The sequence below is a fragment of the Rhineura floridana genome, chromosome 1, assembly GCF_030035675.1.
Source record: "Rhineura floridana isolate rRhiFlo1 chromosome 1, rRhiFlo1.hap2, whole genome shotgun sequence".
NCBI classification, from domain to species: Eukaryota; Metazoa; Chordata; class Lepidosauria; order Squamata; family Rhineuridae; genus Rhineura; species Rhineura floridana.
The window spans coordinates 266696827-266704405 of NC_084480.1; positions in this window are offsets into that span (position 1 = coordinate 266696827).

The following is a 7579-nucleotide window of genomic DNA, read 5'->3' on the forward strand; positions in this document are numbered from 1 at the left end:
TAATGGCCTGGAGTGTCTGCACATTGCGTTGGGTCAGCAAGACAGACTGGGAATACTGTTGGTGTACCGTCCACCCTGCTGCCCAACAGCTTCCCTAACTGAGCTGACTGAGGTGGTCTCGGATTTGGTGTTGCGATCCCCCAAGCTTTTGGTATTGGGGGATCTCAACATCCATGCCGAGGCCGCTTTGTCTGGAGCGGCTCAGGACTTCATGACCTCCATGACAGCCATGGGGCTGTCTCAATTTGTTACTGGCCCTACGCATGTGTCAGGACATACTCTAGACTTGATTTTTGCCACTGGGTTAGGGGATGGTGATCTGGGAGTGAGGAATCTTACATCTATTCCTTTGTCATGGACAGATCACTGTCTATTGAGATTTAGACTCACATTGTCTTCTCCCCTCTGCAAGGGTGGAGGACCGATTAAGATGGTCCATCCCCGGAGACTAATGAATCCTGAGGGATTTCAAAGGGCTCTAGGGAATTTTCCGGCTGATAAAACTGACGATTCTGTCGAAACCCTGGTCACTCTGTGGAATACGGAAATGATCCGGGCAGTTGACACAATCGCCCCAGTGCGCCCTCTCCGTTGCAGAGCTCAATTGGCTCCTTGGTTTACCTCGGAGCTAAGAGTGATGAAGCAAGAAAGGAGACGGCTTGAGTGCAAATGGAGGCGAACTCCCGACGGCTGTAATTATGCTCTTGTGAAGACCTCTACCAGACGTTATGTGAAGGCGGTGAGGGCAGCAAAGAAGCAGTATTTTGCTGCCTCTATTCAGTCATCTTGTAACCGCCCAGCGGAACTTTATAAAGTTGTCCGGGGACTTCTACACTCTGGTCCTCCGGATGCAATACAACCATCGATAGCCCGCTGTAATGAGTTTGCGAGGCACTTCCAAGATAAGATCATTAACATCCGCCGGGACCTTGACTCCAATATTGTAGCAGTTGAATCTAATGAGGTGTCCAGAACACAGTCTTGTCTGGTTTTATTGGATGAGTTTCAGTTGGTACAGCTCGAGGATGTGGACAAGGTGCTCGGACAGGTGCGGGCGACCACTTCTGCTCTGGACCCTTGCCCCTCATGGCTAATAAAAGCTAGCAGGAATGGAACAGCCGGTTGGGCCAAGGAGGTGATTAATGCCTCTTTACGAGAGGGAGTGGTCCCACTCTGCCTGAAACAGGCAGTGGTGAGACCGCTCCTAAAAAAGCCCTCCTTGGACCCTGATAATTTTAACAACTATAGACCGGTAGCAAATGTTCCATTCCTGGGCAAGGTTCTAGAGCGCGTGGTCGCTCACCAACTCCAGGCTCTCTTGGATGAAACTGATTATCTGGACCCATTTCAATCAGGCTTTCGGCCGGGGTTTGGTACAGAAACGGCCTTGGTCGCCCTGTATGATGACCTCTGTCGGGAGAAAGACAGAGGGAGTGTAACTCTGTTGGTTCTCCTTGATCTCTCGGCGGCTTTTGATACCATCGACCATGGTATCCTTCTGGGGCGACTCACGGACTTGGGAATTGGAGGCACTGCTTGGCAGTGGCTGCACTCCTATCTTGGGAATCGCCTCCAGAAGGTGATGCTTGGGGAGCATTACTCGAGTCCCTGGGTACTCCAATATGGGGTCCCGCAGGGTTCAGTTCTGTCCCCCATGCTCTTTAATATCTATATGAAGCCGCTGGGTGAGGTCATCAGGAGTTTTGGAGTGCGTTTCCAGCAATATGCTGATGATACGCAGCTCTACTTCTCCTTTTCATCTTCTTCAGGTGAGGCTGTCAATGTACTGAACCGCTGCCTGGCCGCGATAATGGACTGGATGAGAGCTAATAAACTGAAACTCAATCCTGACAAGACTGAGATGCTGTTGGTGGGGGGGTACTCTGCCCAGGTGGTTGATGTCAGACCTGCTCTGGATGGGGTTACACTCCCCCTAAAGGAGCAGGTCCGTAGTTTGGGGGTCTTATTAGATCCGCTCCTGTCACTTGAGGCTCAGGTAGCCTCGGTGGCACGGAATGCGTTCTACCAGCTTCGGCTGGTAGCCCAACTACGACCCTATCTGGACAGGGAGAACCTCGCCTCAGTTATTCACGCTCTGGTAACCTCTAGATTGGATTACTGTAATGCACTCTACATAGGGTTACCTTTGAAGACGATTCGGAAACTTCAGCTAGTGCAGAATGCTGCAGCCAGAGTTCTTACTGGGACGAAGAAATTCGACCATATAACACCTATTCTGGCCCAACTGCACTGGCTACCTATATGTTTCCGGGCCAGATTCAAAGTGTTGGTTCTTACCTATAAAGCCCTTAACGGCATCGGACCGCAATATCTGATGGAACGCCTCTCTCGCTATATACCTACCCGTTCACTGCGCTCGACATCTAAGGCCCTTCTCCGGGTCCCAACCCATAGGGAGGCCCAGAGAACAACAATTAGATCTAGGGCCTTTTCAGTGGTGGCCCCCGAATTATGGAATGCCCTCCCAGATGAGATACGCCTGGCGCCTTCTTTGTTATCTTTTCAGCGCCAGGTAAAAACCTACCTCTTCGCCCAGGCATTTTAAACTTAAATTTAATTTTATTTTAAACTTAACTGTAACTGTATTTTTATTTTATTCGTATTTTAATTTTGTTTTTAAATATGTTTTATATTGTACGTTTTAATCCACACTTGTTTGTTTTTAAATGTGGTTTTATTTTGCTGTACACCGCCCTGAGAGCTTGTTGCTATAGGGCGGTTTAAAAGCATAATTAAATAAATAAATAAATAAATAAATAACTCTGCCTGTATTTGTAGACTCTCTTTACTGGCAATATGCTAATTACAGAATTGCACCCTACATGGCAAGCATGCTTCATGTCTTCTAGCATTAGGGTTTTGCCTCATTAGGCACTTGCCAAGGCCCATGCCTCAGAACGGGGCCATTGCCAACCCATGAACTCTCCTGGCCTCTTTGATGCTGCTTGTTTGCTTGCTGTTCCTGAGTGAGCAAGCAGGAACAAGGAAAATGACTGCAGACAACACTCACCTTGCTCTCTGCCAGGGCCATGTCAAATGGGCCCCAAAGCAGAGAACAAGAGATGCGCAACAACAACATCAGTGAGGAGGAGTTGGTCCACTATGGGCATCTTACCTGCAAGTGTTCCTCAAAAACCCGAAGCTTCTACTCTTGCAGCACTAGCCAAAGCAGGATGCTCTTTCCATTTTCTCTGGGGCAGTACATTGTCAGCAGTTGCATGCACAGCTCAGTTGGGTTAACTACATCCCATCCCTAAAATCTACAGTTATTTTCTTCTGAACACAGAGACAAATGATCTTGGAGAAAGTATGTAACAGGCTGCCTATTCCTGTATGAGCCTGCCCAGCAATGAGATCATCACTGGAGGCCATCTCTAGGTGGCCTGGCCATATAAAGATTAAGAGGTAGGAGGCAACTAGAGAGAGCACCTTTTCTATGTTTGCATCCCCATCTATGGAATTCCCTCCCAAGGGAGATCTACCTGCTACCTTTGTTGTTACCTTTTGGTCACCAAGCAAAGTCTGTTCACCTGAGCCCTTAGTGGGCAATTTATTTGTTGAGTGGGAGTGCCTCCCCCCCTTTAATGTTGTCTTATCTGCTGCCTTAGTGTGTTTTTTTTTCTGCTTTGTAAAAGTTGTGCTACTACATACAATGATTATTAACACGTTGTTAATCGTCTTGAATCCCACTCGTAGGAGAAAGGTGGTATATAAAATTCTTAGATAAATAAATGCCTGTTCACCCTGCCTCCCACAGAACCTTTTTTAATGTGTTCTGCATTTTTAGTGTGTCAGAATCTAAGGGTCAGGGCCAGCATGTACAAATTTGGTCTAAAAATCTTCCCAGTGTATGTTATTACTTCACCATTCTAAAACCAGATGTTGATGAACATACAGTTATTTGCTTAAAAAAAACCCACAAACACATAAGCACTGTAAGTTTAAAAAGCAGGATCAGGAGATGATTGGAGATAATTGTTTCCTTGTTAAAAAAAAGGGGGGGCAGAACAAGCATTGGGGTCAAGTGGTATGAAGGGTTGTCCTATATATTTGGAAGATCACAAGGTTGGAAATCCTTACTATGCATTCATTGATCTTATTATCGGAGATGATTTACTTTAATCAGCTTCGTAAAAACAAGAGATGTACTTAAAGCTTTGGTACCCTTTGCAGCAACGTTAGTAGAGAGGCTAAGAACTAAGGCTACAATCCAATATATGTCTACTCAGAAGAAAGCTCCATTGTGTTCAGTGGGACTTACTCTCTGGTAAGTGTGTATTGGATTGCAACCTAAATTAATGTAGGGATTGGGCAGAGCAATCCTATGCATGTCCACTGAGAAGTAAGTTCCTAGTGGGCTTACCCCCAATCCCAGGTAAGTATGCACAGGACTGAATCCTCAGTTACAGGTTTAATCTATTGATAGGAATTTCCTTACAGATGGTAATTAATAAACACACAACAGATTAATGTGCCTAAAAATATGAAAAAGCAAGTTAATTTTGCACTAAAGTCATCCCAACTGAATTTATCTATGGTTAGAGGTAGTTCAGGTTTTGTGGTTGCTTTTTTGCTAGGACAGCAGTCTTACCATAAATAATCATGTTAGGATTAGGGCCATAGTTTCTGTATAGTGATTAATAATGCCTGGAATTTAAGAGTCAGAACTGAATGGGGGATGACTTGGTGGGAAATGGTATCCAGACCAAGCATTTTCAGCTTGATTGCTAAAGCACTGTACTCTCTTGTATCAACCCAATGCAACATTTATCTGAGTCTTCTTTCTTAAAAATGTAAAAGTACTGCCTTCAAGTCAATTCCAACTTATGGTGACCCTATGAATAGGGTTTTCATGAGGCTGAGAGGCAGTGACTGGCCCAAGGTCACCCAGTGAGCTTCATGGCTATGTGGGGATTTGAACCCTGGTCTCCCAGGTCATAGTCCAACACCTTAACCACTACACCACACTGGCTCTCATGTCTTCTTTCTTACATGTGTTTAAATGTTCCAATGCAACAGCTGTTCCTCCCTGTTCTCCCAACTATATGTTTGTTGTTGCCACAAGGCTTAGATTCAGGCTAAAAAGGGTATTTTTATTTGAAAGAATCTCCCAATGCAATATTTCTGACCTGTTCTCCCAAACCCCTTTAAATTTAGCATTATTGTAACTACTTCATGAACAGTGGACACAAACAGACAGGTATGCAGTGTATGCACAAAGTATCCCACCAACACTAAACTAAATAATTACTAAATCAAAATAAAATTAAGGGAGTTTTCATGAAAGATATAACCACTTGTTTTTGGAAACGATGTCACAGTTAGGTAATTTTAGATTCTGGGCTTAATGGTCTTATTGGAGGCAGTGCTTTTTAGATGCTAATGAGCAGAGCTGGGAAAAGTTACTTTTTTGAACTACAACTCTCATCAGCTCCAGCCAGCATGGCCACTGGATTGGGCTGATGGGAGTTGTAGTTCAAAAAAGTAACTTTCCCAAGCTCTGCTAATGAGAATGACTTCACTTCAAAATATATATATGCCAGCTGTAATACAGTTGGGGTCCCTCCCACTCATTCTACTCAGTAGGGCCCCGGTCTTCTATCCCCATGTCCTGTCCTGACAGCACCACTGTCTGGAAAGAAAAGAGTTCAGCCACTTTTATGTATACTTTTACATTTGTTTTTATATACCGCTTAATATAATAAAACTCTAAGCAGTTCACACAAATTAAAATATTAAAATCACAAGCAAAAAATAAATGCATAATATCAAAATGCAAAGAAACCCAACAACATCTTACGCAAAACATTAAAAAGAAATACTCCTCAGGGGAGTGCCCCAGACTCAGAATATAAAATACACTTAGCCATTACTTAGTTAATAAAACAGGAGAGTTCTAGAACTCAAATATACTTGGAGGTAACAGCCTCATGGAAACCATTCTCTCTAATTCCTGATGCACTGATAATCAGTGATGAGAACTCTGCACATGTTCAGAGGTCCTTTAACATTACTTAATTTTGTTCCGCTCTGATACTGAAAATATGTCATTAGGCTTGGTTCAGTTTAATCTGTATACATACCATTCTGACCTAGTGCACAATACCATTTTTTCTTCTCAGTGAGAACATTACCTTACAGGATAAGTCCCTATCACATGTACTTCTAAACTTCTGGCCCCACCTCCTGACATCCACGTATTGACACTCATATGCTTACCCTATGCAGATGTTGACAGACATCGCATAGACAGGGCTGAAGAACTGCATACTTTCAGGGGTGGAAGCATTCCTATATGTGGATAATATGTGAATGGGCAAAGATTGACACAAAAAAATGGCATATCTGTGGTAGGTTTTCATACCATGTGAAAGGTTGCACTCCACCAAAGTTGCTGAGTAGCCTCACCCCACCAACAGCACCAGGAAGGTAAGGATGATCATTGCACAATGTTGCTCTTCAGCGCAAGTAGAGCTTATAAACATTGCTGGGGGGGGCACTTGACACAGGACATTTCAACAGGAAGATGACAACATCTTCTTTGTGTCCATCAGCTATGGACAAAAGCCAGGCATTTTGTTTCTTCCCCAAACATGGGGGGTGGGGAGGACTAAGGTACTTATTTTTCATATATTGAAAAAATGTGTTTTGTATATTTGCAATAAAATTTAATTTTTAAATAGTTTTAACATATTGCAATTGTATTATGCTATGCCTTCCAGAGTAGAAAAAGTATTCTAGAGTATGATGGCACAATCTCAGTGTTAAAACTAACTTTGATTTTAATGGAAGTGCATCTTCTCTCTTAGGAGCATTGTCTTTACCAAACATCCAAACATTAGCAGGTGGGGAAATAAAGACAAATTTTGATACAGCCTCCCATTTTTGTCAGTGTGGTCAGTGGTTCAGTGTGAATCTTTATGGTTTCTGGCTATTTTTTAGACGCTTGAAATCCCTGCTGCCTAACCTCATCCACTCAGCTCACTGCTGAATAGATGGTGCACTGATTTCTTTATTGGTTGGTAATGGATTTAGTTTGATTGCTTGACACAAGAACAATAGAAGGATAAACAGTTCCATTTGTGGCCATGAAATTCCCCATCTGTTTAGCGTGTTTGTGTTCAGGACAAAGTGGATGGAGACAGATGAACAAGCCAGCCAAGTCTGATATTAATGACATGAGTCATACAAGCAGAACATGTGGCACAATAAATCAAAAACAAATTGAACTTGGAGCTGATTGTATTGATTGCTCCCTGAACATTTTAAATACAATGTTTTCTAGAACAGCTTTTCCCTCTCCTCCCCCTTCCCTGGTCATAGATTTGGTGCCATGGGGACAGGTTGGACACTGCCCTAAGAAGGTCAACAAGTGATACAAAATACTAGCTTTGCTTTGTTTGTGAAACCACAAGTCTTATATAAAGCAAGAAATGTAGCATTTGGCTCAGGTTCATTTATTGAATTTTGATGTCCTCCTTTAAAAATTCTATTGTATGATAGTAGTGGTATAGCAAGTTATATTTCCATGACATCAGTCACCAGGGACTGCTAATAC